General features: G+C 33.6%; 1 long non-coding RNA gene across 1 annotated transcript; it reads right to left on the reverse strand.

Annotated features, from left to right (window-relative positions):
• Nucleotides 1-220: 220 nt before the first annotated feature.
• Nucleotides 221-21,972, reverse strand: LOC110479140 (uncharacterized). Its single transcript, XR_002466870.1, has 3 exons — nt 21,936-21,972; nt 19,953-20,013; nt 221-249 (listed from the first exon to the last, which is right to left on the reverse strand). It is a non-coding gene; the product is annotated as an uncharacterized LOC110479140 (long non-coding RNA).
• Between the last annotated feature and the right edge of the window lie 687 nt (nt 21,973-22,659).

Raw genomic sequence — 22,659 nt, forward strand, 5'->3', positions numbered from 1 at the left:
CAGCTTTAACGTGAACATAGCAAACTCTGCTGTGAACTACTAGTATTGAAATTATCAGAACTGAATACCACTAATGCACACCATAGCTGATGAAATTTCTTCCTCATTACTCATGCTGTAGCTCAGCTGGGGCCAATATTTTCCTCTTTCTCCAACTTTAGCTTAATCAGCATTTCAGATGATGTTTTTGATGCCGATACTACCCTTGCAATTTCCAACCACTTCATCAGAAGATTCAGAGCTGGATCCCTAAACACAAAAGTAAATATTTAATCAATTTCCAATTAATTAATGAGGAAAATCTCATTGTTATGTCATTAGTTGCAATAAGATTTCTTCATTTGATATGGAAAACTAAACTTCAAACTGTAAGACACCAGAAAATCTGTTTCCTTTCAGTCCTTAATTTTCTCTTTATTTAAATGATGTAATTATTTCTGCATGTATATAAAAAAATTTCAACATGTTGTCTAAACTGGGATTAGAGCATGCACCATGCAAATTCTTCACAGTACATTATAAGTTAGCTCCTCAATGAGCAATCTTTTATTATCTTATTCAAACCTGGTTTAGTTTTTATTTTCCTGTAACTCTTATTTTTGAATATTACTTTGTACATTTGACAAAAAAAAATGTAGCTTATATCTAAGGAATTCAAGTAGTGTCATTTTTTCCTAGCTTAGCCATCTTTCAAATCATTAAAGTTATTTAAAATAAGGAACAGGATTAATTATATACATCAGACCTTTCTCCAATACTTTCACACATAAACCAAGACCACTTAAAGATACCACTGCAGATTAAATCTCCTTTGGCTTCAGATCCTGGTGAGAATATTTTCCTGGCCAGATAGCTCTTTACTGTGATTTAAATGCAGGAATACATGCAAATGGAATAGAGCTCTTAAAAAATAACCTCAAAGAAAATTAATTCTCTCCAACATAATTTTAAAGGATATTTAGAATGTCTGAACAGGTAGAGCTGAAGATGCAAAAGCTTTCAAAGTAAACAGGCTGTTTCTGTCTCCTCATCTGGAACCATCAACTTCAGAAAGAGTATTAATAAATTAATTTCACAAAGAGTTATAAGAATGTGAATATTAAGTTAAAATATTTTTAAACTATTTTCTTAAGAATACAGAAATTAAATGCAAAAGCTAAGGCTAGAACATATGACATCACAGAAATTGTATATAAATTATGAAGGAGGTTGCTTATTTGTAAATATTTGCTTCAGTCCCTGCATATTCAGCTTGTCAGAATTGATGTGAGGGTAAATTACTCTCTTACATTTTCCTTTGTTTTTTTTCTAGTCACAAGAAGTCAAGATGCCTTCACGTAAAAAAAAATATACTGCCTCAGAGGCTCTCAAAAAGCTGTTGCTACTCAGTGTGTAGAAGTTTAGAAGAAAAATTTCTTCAGAGACAGTATTATTTCTACCATCTTCTATACTACCACTGTATTCACATATTTTACATAGGAAAATAAACAAGCAGGGAAAGAAAAGTTCTCATGATTTCTCCTAATTTAAAGATCTCTATCTAGTCCAATGTGTTTCTTTCTTTAGCTGGTTCTTGAGTACAGATTCATTCCACTCTTACTCAACATTTTCTGTTTGTTTACTTGTTAATATAATTTTAAAATAATAAATATGTTGATTAATTCTTAATATTTTCTTAATATTTGTTGATCCTTATAGCCATAAAAGTCAATATTGGTCCATTATCAGTGTCAGAAAGGAAGGAATGGTGAGAAGAAAAGTTCTTACTTCCATGGATAAATTAATGAAAAGGCAGTAAATGCAGAACAAATATATGAATGACAATATGTTTGGAATATATACTGAGAAAATTTGAAGATCTTAAAATTAATCAAATAAATTTAAAAAATTCAGTCTTTTCAGATAAAGACTCTATACGTTTCACAGAAAAGAAACATACAAATTTCAGCATCAAATCTTCCTATACAAATGTATACTTTGGTGTAATGAAAGCAGAATAAGACTAACAAGGGAATATATTATATCTTTTCATACTTCCTGCATATTGATAATCAAATAATTATTAAATAATTTTTAAAAATTAAATCTATTTTCTTTCTTCTCAGTTTTAGCAAATTCAACAAATACTTCAGTGATCTGCTGCTTACATATTTCACTCCAAAAAAAATTTTGAATACCTTAGGTTTTTGAAGACGAGATTGGCTGCTGACATATAGCTTGAACCACAAGCACAATATTGATGACTTCTTAATTTCTTCTTTCATCCTCAGGAAGTAGAGAGGTTAGAGCTCAGAAGTCCCCCTACCTACAGTTTAGTACAACACCTTGACAGCTTTTGTGGTTGAGTTAAGGTTCACACAGAAAGCTTCACACAGAAAGCAATCCAATGATCCATTCCATCCACTCCTTGGGGTTATCTGAATCCTCAATCTCTGACCCTTTGAACAAGTTTTCTCCACCTTCTTTCTGCCATTGCCATGCTCATCTGCATGGATGTTAGTTAAGAAGTTAAACTATTAGAAAATTAACCCTGTGTAAACCACTAAGACATTCAATGCCAGTTTATCTACCAAAAATATCCTGACTGAGCACCAGTGGCTCCACAAAGAAAGCACTGGGAATGTGCAGCTGTGTCCAGGGGCACATGAACCTGTACCATGTGCAAGACTGTTATTGAGGAGATTGTATTACATGTGGGATCAAAAAAGGAGTTGTACAGTTGAGCCAAAGCTCACATTTCACTGAAATGAAGATCCTGAAAATGGCCAGACACCTTAGACTAGAAGGAAGCAATTTCTGTAACAATTCATCCTTTCTTAACAGCTAGGATTAATCTTTTGAAGCATGTTTTTATGTCAGAAATTTAAAATTCACAGCACAAGAATACTCTCTTATTCAAATTTTTAGGCAAATTCGTAACCAGTCTGTAATTTAGGAAGACATGACTGCATTGTCTTATTTCTTGTGTTTAATGCATGCATCCTTCATAAAGAAGTTGCTATTTTAGAGTATGAAGTACACTAAATAAAAGGAGAAAAATGTATTAATCACTGCTGCTCTTCCCTCCTTCCCCACTGCTCTAGTAATTCTAAAGGCTTATCTCTGCTCCATTGCACTGGTTGAGGTACCCACTGCATTTAAAGACTACAATGAGTCCACTTCTAAAAGCAGTGATGTGTTAATGGAAGTAAAGCTATGACATCTTCCACATGATCTTGCTTATAAGTTCGATTTCAATTTTAAACCTCCCTCATCTTAAGCCAGAACATCTCAAACTAATAAGGTAAAAAATATTAAAAATGAGGCAACAGCAGTTCCCTCATATTTTTGCTTTTATTAAAAATGAATCTATTTAAAATATATGTAAAATATATTTTAAAATAGTGTTAAGTCAAACACCAAGAATTTGGTTTTAAGACTGGCCAAGCAAATCTATTTGATGTTCTAATAGGATTAAAGTTAGGATATTCATGGTGCTCTGATCTTAGTATCTAATAATTTATTAAACACCTATATCACACAAATTCTAATAAATTTAAATAATTTGTAATAATTTCACTCTATATGACTGAGAACTTGATATCAGAATGAGTTTGAGTAATGTTCATTAATAAAAAGGTTGTGAATAAAGTTCAAAATAATGCTTGGCTCTGTTTTCTGCATGTAAAACATTCTGTCAAGGGATAAAAATTATGAACCCCAGATGCACACTCACACAAACAAATGCAATGGAGAAATTATTGCCAGCTATGTCTCACATCCATTTCAAGTCACTGCTGATCATGAAAATGACAGCAAGTATGACAGTGAATGGCAGTACTGTGGAAATGATGAGATGTAAAACAGTCTGTTAAAGGAAGCTTTTCCCAAAAGTGCTAATTTTACATATTGGTGCTTTTTTTGGGGAAATGACATCCAATTACACACACACACTCTTCCCTTCCTGTGTGATTTCGATGGTGTAAAAGACGAGGAAAAACACAAGAGAAATAGAGGAGTGAAGGACAAGTGCAGCCTTCCACTTCCTTTTCAACCACGAAATTTGAAGTGTAATACAGCACAGAGCAAGTAGCAGAAAAGATTTTATATGGAGATTTGCTGTTCCTCTGAAGTCTGTTCTACTTTACCTCCTTTAAATCCTTTAAACACTATGCTAATGAAGCCATGGTCTCTGGTTTTGCAAAATAGTTTTACACTATATTTAGGAATGTCAAAAAAAACCCCTAAAATGTTCTCTATCCCACCTGTATCTTTGCAGTGTTCTATTTCTTATCAATGCCCTAAATGGATTGTATATCTCTGTCAAGTTAAAGAGAACATATGACTTGAATTATGTCAAATGTACTTTGACAGAATAACATATACATATAAATAAGTAGTGGTAAAAAACTAATAGAAATAATAAAGATAAATCTGTCATTAGAAAAAGTTAATTGCATATCAATTTATCCTAATCATGAAGGAGGAAGAAGGGGAAGAGGGTAAAACCACTATACAATAAATTGCTCAGATGCTTAGGACCAGAGGGAGACACAGCCAGAACATACAGAACAAGCAGAAGAGTAATTAGGTCACTAAACTGGTAGCTAAGGAGTTCTGAATTATCTGCTCCCCAAACTATTTCAGAGCTTTTTTGCTCCTGAAATTGATCTAATGAGAGTTTAACTTAGGACATAAACTACCCTGAGAGCACCTGGAATAAACTCTATGTCCTTCCCAAATGTCCTTATTACCAGGGAAGGTGAAAGTTTTATGACTTTGGAACAAAATATGCAGACCCTAGAATCAGTACAGCTGATTCTGAAAGTTCTTAAGTTCAAACTCTAAGTCATATTGATTAGGATTTTTTTTTTTTTTGTTTTGAGAAAAATTCTGTACAGAAATAATTCTTATATATTAAAAAAATACTTTTCCCTGTAGATTTGTATTGCATACTCTAGTACAGTAAGCTTGTTCAGTACTCTTTACATGGGAGGTGTTTATTTTTTGTACAGTTAAATGTAAACCCATTACTTGTACAGCTGTTGCTAATTGCTGTCCTCCTCCTTCACTTAGAGTGGGTGTTCAAGTGTTCTCTAAAGCTCCTTAGATCTTGAGCCCCTATCCTCCAAAGCCAAAAAATTGCCTTTATATTACAGGTAAGACACGTGCTGCTGCTATGCTAATAGCTTCTCTTACATATTTCAGAGTATACCGGCATATTCCCATCTTAATAACATCAAAGAACAATGTTAGCATCTACAGAATGCCTCATGGGAGCTTGACACAGCAGATCTCTTCTGGTTCCTAGAAGATTTTAAGTTATTATTTAAAAAAAAGGAAACCTGAAGCCCAGCAACTTTCCCATCCAGTGCTTACCATCATTTCAAATAAGATATTTTATTTATCTATTTAATTCCAACAGAGGAAGAAAGCAAACCAAGATTCTCATCTTCTCAGGTCCTCACTACAATTCCCCTCCATTAAAATGTCCTCCTATTTACTACCTTTTTGGCTTGCATTTTGCCTTGATCTTCCTCTCCTGCTGTGCTCCTCACACCAGACTGCCCTTCTGCAGCACCACCAGCTGCTGCCCCTCAGGCACCAAGCCACAGGCAGTTCATGGCTGATACCTGTCTGCTGAGAGAAGGCAGATAGAACGAGAGGGGTGAGGGTGGCTGGTACCTCTTACAGACCACTGCCATGGCAGAGATTTCTGCCTTATTGTGATTATACTAATTTTCTTTTGCTTTGTTTTGTTTTTTTGTTTGTTTGTTTGTTTGTTTTCTCAACACTTACAGCAATGCAGACATGGAAATACAGTGCAAGTCTTCAGCTGCATGTGAATCTTAATAACTTGTAGCTACAAAATTATTACTGGGTTTGAAATCTTCTCCTATATGCCAGTGTAGCAAAATAGCCTGAGCTGTTAAAACAGACATGATAGAAATCTGACCTAACATTAATGGCTTTATAATATTTTTAGGGCTTAACCTCAGCACAACAAAGGAGACAGTGGCAAAGAAAGGAGCTCAGACTAGAGTTTTCAATAGCAAGAGGAGGAGAATACCAATGGTAACAGTAGCAAGAATTTACCAAATATTTGAAAACAGTGAAGGAAACCATAGGAAACATAACAAGTCTTTAAACTACTTTGTACTTCAACACATTTTATGTTGAAAATTTTCAACATATTTTGTAATCTGATTACTTTGATTGCCATTGATTTTTTATCATTCATTTTAGTCTGAGTACATAGTTAATCCATGCTGTTATAGTGTCCTGAATCTCTCATTCCTTAATTATTCATTAATATTATTTAGACTATTATTGGTTCCCTACTGGTACAACAAATTATCTAAATCATGTTGTACATACTTTTTCCTCTTCTTCATAAACAGTAGCAGTGACCTAATTTAACTGTATTAAGATTAGAATTCTCAAAACATCTTCATAAAGTAAATAAGATTTTCTAAATATTGTTTGTATCACCTATAATTATGAAAATGCATCTTTATTTCCACTGATTTTATACATGCCATGTGCATGTAGTAAGATGTACACCATTAATTCTTCTTTCCAGCTTCTTCCATTTTTCTGCCTATCTAGTATGAAGAGTGCTGTCTTAAATTATAAACCAGATGGTTTTTTCCAGGCTCACTGTAGTCTTTTGGTAACTTTTATGGTAATACAGGTATCTGAATTCCTGAATAACAGCAGAACAAGCCACAATAATTATGCTTATTTTAAATTTTTATAACTCTTTTGTTTTATGGGTCTCCCTTTTCAGTTTTAGCCCAGTCTTTAGAGATGCAAAGATCCATTGACCCTTTTCACTTTATAATACAAAAAATGGTGCTACCACCTTCTATTAGGAGCTTTCAAAGTTCCCTTCATTCTCTTTTAAAGTTGCTTTCATCAATTTCAGGGCACTCACAGAATGAAAGGAAGATTTAGGCTGAGCCTGACATGTAGAAAATGAGAAAACAAGAACACTTAATAGAATAATAAAATCATGTAGTTTGGAAAAGCCCTCTAAGATCATCAAAATTTAACCCAGCACTGCCAGGTCCACCACTAAACCATGTTCCCAAGTTCCCATTTATACAGTATGCACACATGCCTTACAGGGATGCTAAGTCCACAGTTCCCTGAGAAGCCTGTTTCAATGCTTGACAACCCTTCAGTGAAGAAATCTTTATTTCAGATCTCATCTTATCCTCCCCGGTAAAACTTGAGGCTGTCATCCTGTCACTTACTTGGGAGAAAAGCCCTGTTCCTCCTCAGCAACACCCTCCTTTCCAGTAGTGCTAGAGAGCAACAATGCCTCCCCCAAGGCTCCTATTCGGCAGGCCAACACCCCCAGCTCCCTCAGAGACTCAGTTCACCCTGAGTGAGAATAGGCCAAAACTGAACATGGTGTTTGAGGCACAGCCACACCAGTGCCCAGTACAAGGGATAGTCACTGCCAGTCCTATGAATGTCATTTTGAATAGATAAGTTTGAAATTCAGTCAGGTAGGTGAAGAAATCTTTTAACTTTTATCTTCTTCCACTTCTAATTAAGCAATTCATAGATAATACTTCAAAATACAGACATAGTTCATGATGGATTCATGTTGCATTTGAAAGTAAAAGGTTAAAAGAGCAAAGATATAGCATCTAGACTTTTTAAGAAGTCACGCAATGATGATTTTGTCATTTGTCAGTTTTTACATGCTCTCATTGCTAAGGGGATAATTCACACTAAACTTAGTACAAGGAATCTAATGAAGCTCCAAACTCACAGACTAACAATTCATGGGGAAAGAACAACCACATGATCTTCTTCTCAGTCTTTTTTTCTCAGTGAACTATAGTGCACCCTTCCTTTATTTTTACTTCCAGTCTCAGAATTCAAACTTTAAATGTATCTCCAAATTTACAATTCAGATCTTTTTATCATTTCACTCTTTTATCTAATAAAGACCAAATCGTCTATATTGTGTCAGAAATAGAAGATGAATATAACTTAGTTTTTAAAAGTCTTTATGTGTGAAAAATTGGATAATAATGGTTTATTGCAAGTAGTTTTGGAGAAAGAAGGAAGAAAAATGAAACAATATGATTTATTAAATGAGGTAACTGATTTGTCCCCAAATGCAAATTAAAATTTCAAATAGCGCATTTGATGACACAGAAGTTCAAGAAATCATTTTATCTGTAGAACAAGTGGAACTCAATCATCTTTATAGGTCTCAAGACATAAAGCTGGACTGTGATATACATACATAAATATAGTCAAGAAATGGGTGGAAAACTTATTTTCTAAGATCTTCAAATCAATAAAGATTTTAATAAAATTTTTAATAGTATATTTTGGAACTATGTTGCTAGATATGAACTAAGACTGGATAATGACAGAGTAAGTTCTATCATCAATTGTTCTTAACTAGGGAATGATTCTCATACCTGGCCCTTGGAAATAGCAATAAATAGAAGGAGATTTCTGCTGATTTGAGAAATGCATCTGGATAGTTTGTATTGGTTCATATGACAGTTTCACAGACCTTGAGATTTATAAGCTTGGAGCTTGGGATTCAGCAGAAATTTTGCTGGGAAAGACCCCCTAGTTATTGGTTTCTGTCTGGGCATTACTTGTGAGCTTCCACTGTAGTAAATCCACCAGCCATGAAGACTCTGAGGTTGTTAATTTTTGTTTTCTGGAAATCACTCAAAGGCCTGTAGTCTTATAAACAACAGAAGCCATACAGTAAGAAATGTTTTGAAGGCTGGAAGTTTTGCACAGTATTTCCAGTGCAAATGACTAATTGATTCTAAATCACTTGACAGTGTTTTTGGGGCAGTCACAATGAGTAATTTGATTCCAGTATTGTCACTGGAAGTATCAGATTGAGAAAATAGACTGTCAAATATACAAAGCCAGTAGTTGTTCTCATTGTATATCAACTTTAACTTAGAGTTCTTTAGATATTTGCTGTTGGCCCGTGTCTCAAATGGAATACTGACAAGGTGCATCATGCCATCCCCTCCCAAGTGACAGTTTGGGTGGCTGAGATATGCTTTTTCTCTCTACTGCATGAACCAGAACATTTTTAGAAACTGAGAGACAGAATAATGATATTTATAGAAATAGCAGATGTAAACCAGCAATGGTGGAAGTTCTTTGTGTCAATTTAGTTTGAATTTCAATGAGATTTGTTTCCATTCCTTTATGACAGTACCTGACATACCAGTACTTTGGTTTGAGATGAAATTTTTGTCTTATTTCTTTTCCCTAGTGCTGTCCTTCCCATTTTCTCTACTGGAATTTTTAATCTGGTTTTCCTCTCCCTCCTGCGGGAAGCACTCTTCAAATCTTCATCCAACAAATTGACTCACAAGAGAGCTGGAAAGAGCCTGGAGCAATTTAATATGGTCACTCAAGTAGAAGGGAATACACTACAGTGATAGGAAAGCAATGCCAGGATTTAGAGTCAGCTGATATGACTAGTGCATTTCTTCTGACAGCCAGTGCCAGTGCCCGACTTCCTAATTATATAATTAGGGAAATTTTGTTTTGAAATGTTTTAGACCTGAGAGAAAATATAGAAAGGAAATCATGTCCAACCTATGTATTTCATTTGGTTCTCATCTTTTGTGATGCAGCTTAAGCTTTTAGCACGTTTTTCTCCCACAGAGGAATGTATTTCCACAACATTTAGGAAATACAGCAACTGAGCAGTGTGTTCACAAAAAGGAAACTAAAATAGAAAATGAAGTTATAAAACATGCAGAAGAGCAGAGCTGATCGTGGTCAATGACAACAATGATCATTCATCAGGAAACCAAGTCTGGTATTGGTCAGTGTAATTTAGAAGGTATGATTCAGAGGTGTGTGCTATGTGTATGTGTCTGGACTATAAATGTCCTAACTAGTGGCAGGTCACTACCAGCCAGCTAGACAAAATTTTCTTTAAGTGGAGACCAAATGGTTGTCTAAACTAAAACTGATGTGCAGGATTAACAGTGACTGGCAAACTTTGAAGAAAGTAGGCAGACATCATCACTGACATGGACAGAGCTTTCATGCTGGTTTTTAGTGATGCTTCACCCTGTGTGAAAAAACTGTGGAAAGTGGCCAAACTTGAAAATGGTAGGACATGTTGCTCCTAGAAATAAAATGGAAAGGCATATACCAATATGCCTGAAATTACAAGCAGTTTTTCTTCCTATTGCATATCAATGCCCTTCTCATTCATCCACTGTGTTTGTAGTCAAGATCATAGATATATAGTACATATGAACACATTCATTAGGCAGTTTTCACTCTCACAGGAAATAAACATCTAGTAGTAAAATTCTTGAAATAAATTATATTTATGAAGAAAGTAGTATTGCAGTCTTTCTTAATGTTTCCAAATGAACTGAGTGTTTCTCAGTCTATAGCTGATACACATTTTCTCCTACAATAGAAGCTATCACTCTATAGCCTTGATGTAGTTTGGGTGTTTATGGCTAATTGCATTTATCTGGTATGTCTCCTTTCTCTAGAAAGTTCACCCAGAATCAGCCACTCTAATCTCCTCATTCCTCAGGGTTCTGATATGGTAGTCCTCCAAGGATGTTGAACAGTTCAGAGATGTTGGGCTAAATGTTCAGCAGTCCATATGTTACCCTGTTTTATTCATAATTCATTATTTCATACAAATATTGAATTTATATATTCATATTATTTTTGATCACCGGTTTCTAATCTTAAAATTAATATTAAAATCTTAAAATCATAACAGTTATTAGACATTAACTGAAATTTGGATGCTATTTGGAGACAGCTTTCTTTCTTCTCTTCAGGCAACAGAACATGTATTGAAGAAAGTCCCTTTGGGCAAAATGACTTTTCACATCACATTTTTTCTTCAATAAACTACAAGATAATTTTATAGTGATCTGTACTTTCGAGCTTTATCTGGTTGACTAAAATTATTTTCCTTTAATTTAAAAAAAACCCTGATTATTCTGACTTTAATAAAATAGAAGCTCAAAAACATTGAAAATTAAATGTAATGAAAGATCAAGTTAAAAAGCCGAACTCCTTCTACTCTTTGTCAAAATAGACAACTGTTATTACTTTACTTACTAAATATCTTTTAGCCTGGGAGATATTTTCTGGTTTGTAACACACGAGGAAGTACTAAAGTAGTCTCTTCAATAAAAATACACAAGGGGAAACAATTAATGTAATTAAAAAAAAAATTCAAACCTATGTTAAAAATAAAACAAGATTAAGAGCTTCAAAAACATGACTGAGGTACAGAAGATGAGTATATATAGGAATTATTGAAGTAACTGATGTAATTAATTTTTGTATCCACACATGATTTTATGTAGTAAAGATTTGAAAAGAAATAACAGGACAAAAACAGCAGAAGAGTGCTCTGCTCTGGATTATTATGGTAAAAGTAATGGATGAAATAACTTTTGAAGAAGAATAAAGGGTTGTGATATCCATTCTGTGATGAGGTAGATTGAATAATCCTGAATAATAGTGAAATCTTGATGCTTAGGAAAAAGGGAAAACCTTCACATCTGCAAAAAACCAGGTGATCCCTTTTTAGGTCTATAATTTTAAGAAGCATTACAGTAATATTAAAGTTTTACAGTCTGAAAACTATATGTGAACATTATAATAATTATTGTATACAATTAGCATGTCAAACTGTGGTAAATGTTTCTTGTATCTATATGAATCCAAATTTTTCATTATAACAATAGTTTACTCATTACCCTTAAAAACAAAATTGACTAAGACTTAAAATACTACTTTTGCGCAACTAAAAACTGGTGATTGTATTAAAGTACAATTTACCTTTTTGTACCAATGTACTTTATATACTTTGTTTGTGTCTTCAAATGATAGAAATGCCACAAATCCAGATTTGAAGGACAAAGGAGTTATGCAAAATAAATGTATCTGTAAAACTCCTTTTGGCAGAAGCAGTTACAATTTATTGGGAAAGGGTTTAGGAAGTTGTCATTACTCCTTTTAGCTGGCTCGATTTTGATGGTACAGGTTGCTGCTCTGTTTGCTGCAGCTAGAAATCAAAGTGAAGGTATCATTGCATAAGCTCCATGAAGCACAGAAACTAGATGTAATTTTCACATATTTTACAAAAATTTTTAGCTTATTAACTTCACTGTTCCTGTGTCTAATGGACTAAAATGTATCAATGCACCATTTAAGTGAAGTTTGTGGATAATAGGGTATGCCTTTTATTTGAAAGGTGTATTTTAAATAAATAAAATCAACATTTTAAATGCATTTTTTCACAAAATATATCAAATTGTACATAAGCCTTTCAGGAAATCTAATGTCCTAGATTCTTTTTATTGCTTCACTGCATCATGAAACAGTCATGTAAGAATTTCTCTTGTGCATTGCATAACTTATTATAGAGATAAGTTACACCAAACTTCAATGTTCATAAATATGAGAAAGAATAACAACTCTTCTTGTAAATTATTTAGATTATTTTTTCTGGGTTGTAGTTTTTTTAATATTTAGAAGCCCCAGAAAATTCAGTATTGGTTTTACATATGACTGAAGTAGACAGCTGTGTGTAACTTTATCTCTCACACAATCCTGAGCATTTTAATGGAATGAGTAAAACTTAGCTCCCCAAGTGAACTTTACATCAGAAATACAAAATAGCTAGCAGGCACAATTACAAGTTCTATTATGAAAGTTGTTTAAGATTATTTTATTTTAAAGCTACTAATTTTACGAATGAGTTTTATTTATTCTCCAGACTTGAACAGTGTCTTTTATATATGATTTTATATTTCTTAAATGCTCAGAGCAAATACTTTCCATATTAGAGTCAAGAAGTATCTCATCACACTTCCTAGTCCACATAGTAGAAAACAAGTGCAGAAATTATTTGGATTACATTCCGATTCCTTTCCCAAATCTGATCTCCTTGGTTCAGGTAGTCTTTGCTTTTTACATGATTATGACTGTTTCCATCATGGTATATATTGTGGAATTAAAATCCTATTAACTGATCCCATCTGTCCATTTTTTATGTTTGGGATTTTTAGAAGATTTTATGATTTTGAAAAAAAATATTTCTTAATTCATAGCATTTTTGTCTCAAAATCTGTCTCTCAGGTCTTTAAATTGCCAGAAAGAAAGGAGTAAGTGTCAGTCTTCAAAGCATCTTCGATAGATTCTAATTTTTTTGGAGCTAAGAATGTTGATTTTACATTTGTTCTCCAACTCGCCTTACACACTGCAGATAAATCAGAAAAACAATCCAGATGTACTAGTCTCCCAGAAAATAAAACATCTAAGGTGATATATTGTTTCAGTAATTCGTAGTGTTTATCTGGATCAAGAACAAGATATGATCTAATTCTCTTGATGAGGCAAGCCTTGAAGTTCCATTACAGCAAGACCAAAGGATTATCTTAACAGCAGTGATGAGGCGAAGCTGTTGTGCTGAAAAGAGCAGCTACTGCCAGGCCAAATGTGATTTTGATGTAATGTCAAATATTTTGGAAGGTGAGATGAAATAAGTTATTTGAGCATAGTCTTCAACTTTTTTTTTCTGGTTTAATTTTTTGTTTAGTTGGTTTTTTGTTTGTTTTTGCCTTTGTCTTTTGTTTGGTTTTGGGTTTGTTTTGGTTTGGTTTTTGGTTTTGTTTGTTTCAGGGTTTTGATTTGGTTTTTTCCATTTTTGGTTTTTGTTTTGTTTCGTTGGTTTGTGGTTTTTTTTTATTTTTCATTTTTAAATTTTTGACATGTAAATTACTTAAATGCTTGTTTGATTTTTTTTGAGCCATTTGTAGCACCAGCTCCAATACAGTGGTTTTAGCAGTAGTGTGTGTGTCACAAAGAAATTAACAGAGATAGAGATGAGTTATTAGCTGGAAGTTCATTTTACAACTACAGTACATAAATGTATTGATTCTCAAAACTATTTCTCATATTGAAATTCTTTGCAAAAATTCTTTGCAACTGTTTTAGAATCCCATATTTGATTAAAAATACTTGGCTTGTATTCTTCTGTTACCTGCTTGGGTAACATTTCTTTAGGACATATTTTGACATTTTATATTCACTTGAGTAGTCTTAAAATTCCACTTCAGAGTATTTGTGAGAAGTAGGGGCCTATGTACAAAACATATATCTGCAGGTACCTAAAATAATTTTTTAAAATTGCTATAAATTATTTTCAAATCCATTACACTGTAAAGAGCAGTAAAAGCAAAGACATTGTGCTCCAAAAATCTACAGGAAAACTAACAACTGTGTAGAAGAAAATATTACGAATTCAAGCCTTTTATCAAGAACCCAAAAGTGTAGGGAACTGTTAAAAATACATTTAAGTGGCTTTGACCATAACTTAGTATTATTTATTTTAAAAATCTGACCTTAGAAGAGTTTTGTAGTTACTTGAATTTTGTAACTTTTTAACTCACAGGACTCTCTATCATACAGACTTTCAAGACTGAAAATTTTGGATGCATAAATTCCTATTAGTAGTTAGCAAGTGAACTATAAAAAGAGAAAATAAAAATTACCTTGCATAGGAAGGAACATAATGCAACCTTTAATTACATAATTCTATCCCTTTAAGGAAGGAACACCATTTGCAATTATTTGCCACAAGTGGTCTGATACCACAAGTTATATTTGACAATATTTTATTTAGCTAAAATTGGCAGGATATGAAAGGTTTCATCATCATATTGAAGACATAAAGAGGGACCATGAGCTCCATAATTTTAATCTTAAAATAAAGGAAAAGCAGACTGTAAAAGTTATTTTTCCTTATGTATCAGATGTGTGATGGGATATAATTACAAAGTGACAAAAAATAGTGTGGGATTCATAGAGTTAATAGAATAAAGATATGATTATACTAAGGTAAAAAATAATATTGTGGGTAGTTTCAGAAGTCAATTTTATTCTACAGTGCAGATCTGGTTAGGGAGATTAAATACAAAAAATATATTTCAGTTTATTATCAGGATGTCTTATTATTAAAAAAAAAAAAAACTAAGAAGCTAGACAAAATAAATCCTTGCACTAATATACTCACTAGCCAGAAGAAAATATATCTGATAGAAATGAGGAGGAATTATCATAATTTTATTAACTTTGGGAAACTAAAGCAAAGCTGAAAATTCTATTAAAAACCTAGAATCTGTAGCCCCATCTATTGGGTACCTGAGAATGTTTCTTACTCAGATACAATCTCCACATACCGCTAAGATAAAAGAAAGTAAGAGAGAAACCTGATACTTGTACACTGGTGAATGACTGCCTACACTGATACTATTTACCCCTCACTGCCTCGTTGGAGGCTTCATTAGGAGTTGAGGAGAAGAAACAAATGATGCTGGTTTTGAATTTAGAGTAAACATTCTTGCAGGGAGGAGGAGAAAGTTAAGCCACATGTTCATAATAGCTGACCTCCTAATAGGGAAGACAGAATAAAGGACCAGGGTCAGGCACCAGTGGGGACGTTCTACTGATTTTGAAAGGAATTGAACTTAATACTCGGTGTAAAGTAATCAAATACTTGCATCCTTTATGGTTTCATCGAGACCAAAGTTTCTATGCCCTGGCAAGATAAGAGCAAGTTACTAATTTAAAACAAATCAGAATTTAAATTGGTCACTAGAAGTAATAAAACACTGGAGGCAGGAGGTGGAAATGAAAGGTGGAACAGACTAATATTCTGCTTATGTAGCATTCTGTCTTTATTCTGTGTACTGCTTTTGACCATTATGCATGATCCTGGATTTCCTGTTAGGTATTTCTCAAATCATGTTACCTCTTGAGTTTTGCCAAGTATGTTCTAGAATCAAATCAACTGCATTAAGCCAAAGTCTCTGGAGGTGTTGGCATTCCAACAGGCTGTTCAGTGGGATTAGCATGCTTCAGTGACATTAAGAAAGTAGCATGACCTGCTGTTGCTTCTGCTTCTTCTTTTTTAAGGCATTGAATTTGATTTCAAAATATGATGGACTACAAAAAAAAAAAAAAAAAAAAAAAAAAAAAAAAAAAAGCCACATGAAACTACAAACAAGAAAAGCCTTTATTTCTTCCAGGAATGTCAGCTAAGATCTAAGATACTTGTGTGCAAGTCTCTAGCCAGAATAGTATCCAGAATAGAACAATGTTAATACAATAGATGGTGTAATCCAGCCCTAAATACCAGCTAGTCTGATGATTACAGTCCTCTTCCCATGTGTGTGGACAGAGATGTTGAGTAAATACAGGTGTCCTCTACACTGAGCAGTTGTATAAATCCATAAGCAAATCCTTCCCCTTGAACATTTTTCTGACAAATGTCAAAACTTGACTAGTCATCCCAATTTCCTTTTAACTTTTTTTTTCTTCCTGGTTTTTGCATTTGTTAAAATTTTCTCACTAGAAATAATGTGTTTTATTCAGAATAATTAAAAATTCCACTTTCATAAAGAAGGAATTCTTAAAATTATTCTTTTTTTCTTTAAGAGAAATGGAGCTGTATTCATGAGAGCTTGGACTGAAAAAATCTTTCCTCCATGCCCGATTTTTCAGTTCAACCCTGAGTTTCTGCACTGGTCATTCAAAGAAGTTCTCTCAAAATCATCTGAGTCACTAAACACTGCCTACATAGGATGGTAGGAAATACCAATGCAGCAAGCAAGTCCACAGAACTGATGAGTCCTCAAGTCAGAACAACACTTTCTAAACATATTGTGAATAGCAGTTACTTTTAATTCTTTTACTGGTCTCTGACATTGCCATCACAAATGGTAATGTCACCCTAAATCCTTTAATCTTACCGCTGCTAAAATGTAGTGAGCCCAAACATTTGTTTTGGCCATTGTTCTTCCTCTTGAAAAAGTGCCACATAAAAATGAAAATAAAAATGCTTGATTAGGGTCCAAACATGTTCATGTTTTGTAATGACATTTAAAATTACTATAATATACTTGCTTCCTTCAAGAAAATCTAAAATTTTAAAATATGAAAATCTGACTCACTAGAACAATGAGGAGAAAACAAAGATTGAATAAAGCTAAAAGAAAAGTGAAAAATATCATGCCTGCAGGAAAAATTTATTAAGAATCACATTTATTTTAGAAAAAATGAGAATGAGAAAGTCTAATGGCAAAAATGATAGCCTGATTATGTGAATTTCCATACAAAAATTAAAAAAAATAAAGGTCAAAAATTACACAAAATAGTAACCAAACACCCAATACACATCATACACAAAATGATTTCTATATTCAAGATTTCTCACATGGAATTTTATTATTATGTAAGTTCTCAAGAGAATAACAAAAAAAATATGTGTAAGGAATAAGCATGTGGACCCAGGGATTACAGTGGGTAAGGAACTACACTGTGACTAGAAGTACTGGACTTAAAGAAAAATACCTGGAATACAGTACATATGCTATGACATTTTTTTACACTGATAAAAACTGACAGAATAAGACATTACTTAATATATTTAAAGAAGGGCTATTTAAAATATGATTTGTAATGATCCATTTTGAAGCACAATCAATTATCTTCTTTTTTCCCCCCTTTTTATCAATGCAGCTTCCAAATATTCTGGAGATAAAGTAAGGCTCAAGTATAAAATGATAAATGGATAATCAGCTGAATAAGTGGCAAGTCAGATATCATTAACTGGAATTAGTCTCACCATACTATGACTTTTTGCACTTAAGTGTTGCCCCTAATTTGCCTGTATCCAAAAATTGAATAAGATAAGTCCAGTGTACAAAAGGAAGTAATTTGGTTCACCAAACAAGATATTCTGAAAACATATCTCAAAGTAAAAAAAAAAAAAAAAGAAAAAAAAATAATAATGCAAAACCTTTGTATAGGTTCTAGCTAAAAATCCTTTTTATCTCAGAGAATCAGTGAACTTCAAAATTTAGTAAATGTACTTAGAAAATAATGAAACATAAACAGAATTCTTCACAGACACATGCCACAATATTCTCCTGTGAAGTGATATCAAAACCTTTTTTCAAAAATCCTGAAGGAAAATGATTATTTTTTTTAAATCTGAATGAACAGGGTTCACTTTAACCTGAGTTAAGTGTATGTACAGGTTGGAAGAAAAAAAAAAAGAAATTATATGGCAAACATTTCCAAATGCAGCAACTTGAAATCCAAAGGATTACGAATCCTCCCAGGATACCCAAATCTGCCCTTTTTTATCATAAATATTTCCATGTTCTTTCAAGGTTCTCCAGCACAAATAGGGGGAAAAAAGAGATGTAAAAGAATATACCTCTCTAGGATGCTCTTTCAGATACACCTTAGAAATGTTAATTTGTTATGAACATTTAACTCTTGTACTATAAAAGAATTTATTTTGTGACAGATACCAGGTTATGTCTTAGGTGTTTAAAAAGAAAAATTTTAGGACAGAACCTAGAATTTATGGTTTTCAAGAGACAAATCATAAAAACAAGCTTGCCATTCTCTTTGCTTTTCTTCAACTATTGGCCAATTCCAGAGCCACATAGACTGGTCTTGTGCTCTGTCATCCCAGAATTCTCAAAATCTTCCTTTTCAGGCTCTGACACTCAACTTTGATGCCACATTAGAGATTCAGAAGGACTGCACAACTGTATTTCTGACTCCTTCAATTTATTTTTTATATGTTTATATGAAAATTTTGTTGGGGTTGTTGATTTTTAAAAAATGTTAAAACTAACGTCTCCCAAAAGCCATAGAGTTCTTGTACAAGGTTTTTTCTCCTGTATTATAAAACTTTCCAAATTCCTTCATCTTTTCTGATATGTAACTTGCTCACCTTCAGCCATCTAGAAGACATGAACAGTATTTTCAGATACTAACATAAAGGTTTTCAGGACAATATCTCCTCTCAGGATGTATGAGAAAGACTGAAGATGACACATCTTTTGTCTGGGATGTCTAGTCAGCCGGGCTCTTCCAATTTATTTTTATTTTAAAGATACCTCACTGTCAAGATAGTGTAAACCTGTGCATGTAATACCATGCAAAATGCAATGTAAACTGTAATCCTTAAACACTAAGCACTCTTTCAGTAATTCTGAGTCCCTGCATTTCCAAATCTTTCCCCATGCCTTTCAAGAGGATTTCTTTTTCATTTTCCATTAAGATCATCATTCTTTATTGAGATCAGTAGTTTTTTCAGCTTTTTTAACTTTTTAATGTTTTTTACGCTCATAATTTTAGACATAGAACTGGGTACAGATTAGCCCTGATTAATATTTCAAGCACCATGGAGCAATATGAGTCTTATCTAGAAAAGCTATCTTCTGTATAAATGGATAAAGAATGATTCATCATGCCCTGTGCTTATGTTTGGAAAACAGCCTTAGATATTAGTTAACTAATAAAACTAACATTTGTAACTCTCTTCAGATACAGTAAAAGAGCATGAGTGTTATCTATTGTATATAATATTCCAGTCAATTTACTTGCTCTTAAGAAAAGAACCCTCTGTAACTGTTCCACTGACAAATGAGCAGACGTTATAAATGTGAGATCCAACTGAAGTATGCAAAAGTTGCAGATTTCACTGTCTTAATCAGCTGGAAAATTTTGTAGAAGAATAACATATATAAGCTCAGTAAATAACATTATGTGATTAAACCTTCTCAGTAAGTGAAACTTCTGCTTAAGAATTTGTTTATTGAAAATTTTAATTATTAAATAATTATTTTTAAGTTATGTACGTTCTATTTAGATATTTATCACTTTATTACTTAAGATGCAAATTTTTCAATTGAAATTGTGGAAGATGGAGGATTTTTTCTTTTTCGTTCCTCTCTTGATCATTTTTATGCTTCATCTCCAGTAGATTTATATACAATAACACTATGTGAAAAAGAATGATTTGTGTACTTTTATGTACAATTTTAAAAGTTACAGCCAATTAATAATGTTTATATTGACACAAAAAAGGGAATACTTACAGAGGACAAATCTTAAAATATGTAGATCTCCTGTAAAATATGTTGATCTCCAGTTGTTCTCCTGCAAGAATGGAAACAACGCATGTATAAGACCAAAATATTTCAAATAGACATGTTTTTTTGTGATTCAGCTCATAAGAAAATCTGTATGACTTGCTTCCTCAAAACATGCATTTTTATAAACCATTTGAATACAGCAAAATATAAGCTTTTAAAGAACGATGGTAATACGAGCTGAGGTTCTTTTATAGCACTTTGAATTATTTCTTACCACTTATTCAGTTTGTATTTTTGTTTTGTTTACAGGAGCATGAGTTAAATAACCATTCCCTGGAAATCTGGATGAAGACTTTTACCATGAATCATGCTTGGCTATGACCAGGGATAATGTGTTTATGCATGTCTGGAAAGATCACCCAATATTTCATGGCACAGCATTTACTTATTTTGTTCTATAACTTTTTAAAATCATTTTATATAGTAATTTCTATATGACTGATTCATTATACTCTCAAATTGCACTATTTTATGACTGATAATTTCTTTTATTAGTTATTGCTTGAGTATGTTGAAATTACATATTTTTTCCCATCAGGGACATAGCAGTTTGTAGAAATAGAATGCTTAAGTAGAAAAAAGAACTCCCAAAGGAAAAAAACATAGACATTGGACTAAATCTGTTCAGAAAAAGGACTGTTTCAACTCTTGTTTCAGGAAGCCAAGACTGATATTATTGTTAGTATATCTCTAGGTCATAATTTCCTAATATGTGGTTGCAATGCTAATGAGTTAGAATCCCAGAAATAAATTATATTCAGGAACAATTTCTTTACTTCTTTCAAAGTTTGTGAATGTAACATAAATGATCTGTATTATTATACTATTTTTAAAAGCATATAATGAAAAGGTTGCTTTACAAGTTTGGCAATTTGTGAATGCAAGCCTAGTCACAACTCTAGACTCTGTCACAAGACCCTTCTTTGTTCCATTAGTCATCCAAGATACTCCTCCTCTCAAGAAAACCCTCAAAATTTAACTCAAGGGTCTCACCAAACCCTCATTATCATGCCGAGGCTGGTTTCTTAGCTCAGACTCAGTTTTGTGTGAATTGCTTTTCTAGGAAGCAGTTACATGGAAAATCCTTCACATTCAATGTGCTGAAGTTGTTAGGACTGTAAAGAAATCCACTTGCACATACACAAAAAAGAAATTCCTAAATATGGGCTTATCAAGATCTCCTAAAACTTTACCTCAAGAGAAATAATGGATACATCAAAATTTAATCCTTTTCAAAGTTGTAACATGTCAAATTTTCCCATTTTAGTCATACAGCATTGAGAGACTCTAATATTTACACTTTAAAAGCATATTAATTGATTCTAAATTTGGAGTGTATGTCAAAATAAATAAAGAATACTAGAATATTGAATAAATAATCTAAGGCAGAATCTCTTCCACTTCAGCTTAGTAGCACCCCTACAATCACGACACATTAACAGCCATGACTCAGACACATTAATAGGCATACTTTTTGATGGATTCTCTGAATTAAAAAAAAAAAACGTTCTTAACTAGTTGACTGACAGCAAGAAAATAGTTTTTTTTTAAATTGACTCTTAGTATACATTAGTCTTCTATAATTTCGTGCTGGTTTGAATTTGTCTGGATGGCTGGTGCTCATTAAAGGTGCCCTAACACTCCTCTCCTCAGTGGACAGATGAGAGAAAATACAACAAAATGCTCATGGGCTGAGATAAAGACAGAGAGAAACCGCTCACAAATTAATATCATGGGCAAAACAGACCCTCCAAACTTGTGGAAATTAATTTATTTTCAATCAGATCGGAAGAGGATAATAAGGAAATATATCTTAGAAACACTTTCTCTCAATCCCTCCCTCCTTCCTGGGCTCAGCTTTATTCCTGATTTTCTATTTCCTCCTACCAGTGGCATGAAGGGATGGGGAATGGGGACTGCACTCACTTCTTCACATACTGCTTCTGCTTCTTCCTCTCCATCATTTGTAGGACTCTCTCACTCCTACCCTACTCCAGCACTGGGTTTCTCCCATGGGAGATAGTCCTCCATGAACTTCTCCTATGTGAGGACTTCCCATGGGCTGCAGCTCTTCACCAGCTGTTCCATCTTGGATCCCTTCTGTGGGGTACATACAGAGTGGGGTCTTCCATAGGCTGCCGGTGGATCTCTGGTCTTCCATGGAACTGCATAGGCAGAAGGGAGACAACAGTGAATCCCCAAGTCTTTTCCAAGGACTGCAGTGGGATAGCTCTGGTGCCTAGAGCACATTCTCCCCCTCCTTCTTTACTGACCTTCTTTATCTGCAGGGCTGTTTGTCTCACAACTGATTACTCCACTATTCGCTTGTTGAGATAACTTCTGTGTAAGAATTTTTTTTCACTTCTTATTTTATCCCAGAGGCTCTGCCACCATAACTGATGGGCTCAGCCTTGGCCAGCAGTGGGTCCGTCTTGGAGAATTGTCACTGGCTCCATCAGACATGGGGAAAGCTTCCAGCATCTTCCCAGAAAATCTAACCCTATAGCCCCCCACTATCAAAACCTTGCCATGTAAAGTCATACACTGCTGCATACCTCTGAAAAAACTTCATGATAAAGAAGAAACTCCTACTAGAGTGGTCAGATACTCCTCTAGTACATTCCAGATAAGTATGCCCTAAGTCAGTACA

Source organism: Lonchura striata, chromosome Z (genome assembly GCF_046129695.1).
Source record: "Lonchura striata isolate bLonStr1 chromosome Z, bLonStr1.mat, whole genome shotgun sequence".
NCBI lineage: Eukaryota > Metazoa > Chordata > Aves > Passeriformes > Estrildidae > Lonchura > Lonchura striata.